Source organism: Formica exsecta, unplaced genomic scaffold (genome assembly GCF_003651465.1).
Source record: "Formica exsecta isolate Colony F162 unplaced genomic scaffold, ASM365146v1 scaffold4161, whole genome shotgun sequence".
NCBI lineage: Eukaryota > Metazoa > Arthropoda > Insecta > Hymenoptera > Formicidae > Formica > Formica exsecta.
The window spans coordinates 1-788 of record NW_021851404.1 but is presented as its reverse complement, the minus strand read 5'-3'; positions in this window follow the sequence as shown (position 1 = coordinate 788).

Genomic DNA, 788 nt, shown 5'->3' with positions numbered 1-788 from the left:
AATTTAATAATTCAAATAATTATTATATATTTTATTTAAAAAATAATTTATTTTATAATGCAAAACTTTCTTGAGATATTTTCGCTTATAATTAGTATCAATAATTAGTAATGTCATCAAATATCAATAATTAATAATGTTATCAAATGCTACGATAAATGTAATAATGATGAGAGTATGGCAATCGGAGCGCAACAAATTAATTTATACAATTTTTATGCACCAATTACTTACTGCGTTTATTGGTTTACGCTGAAGAAAGCCCAAATATTCTTTCCAAGTATCTCCTTTCTTTTCTGTCCTGATCACTCGATAATATCAAAATCTTGCATTCTCAGGCATAACTTCGTTATCGAAGCACACATATTACGCACATACACTAACTCACATCCGAAAATAACAACACGTATTTTAAAAAATCAAATTGAATAACTTAATTAATAACTAGAAAGAGCACAAAGAACAGATAAAATCTTGCGTCCTCAGACACGACTTCGTTATCGAAGCGCACGTATTACGCACATATATGCACTTACATCAGAAGATAACAACACGTATTTTAAGATATTAAACTTAATAACTTAAATAATAATCAGAAATAACACAAATAACACGATAAATAATAATATTTAGAATAATATAAGGCCAACGATCAATCGCGTTCAAACCGTATGTCAGCCGTCATTCAACTCTCTCTAATCGAGTATAACATCAAAACAATATCGCCCCGGTTGTTGATAAATAACCCCCTTAACGATGATCTCCCTATAACGTTAAGGGATCCAATC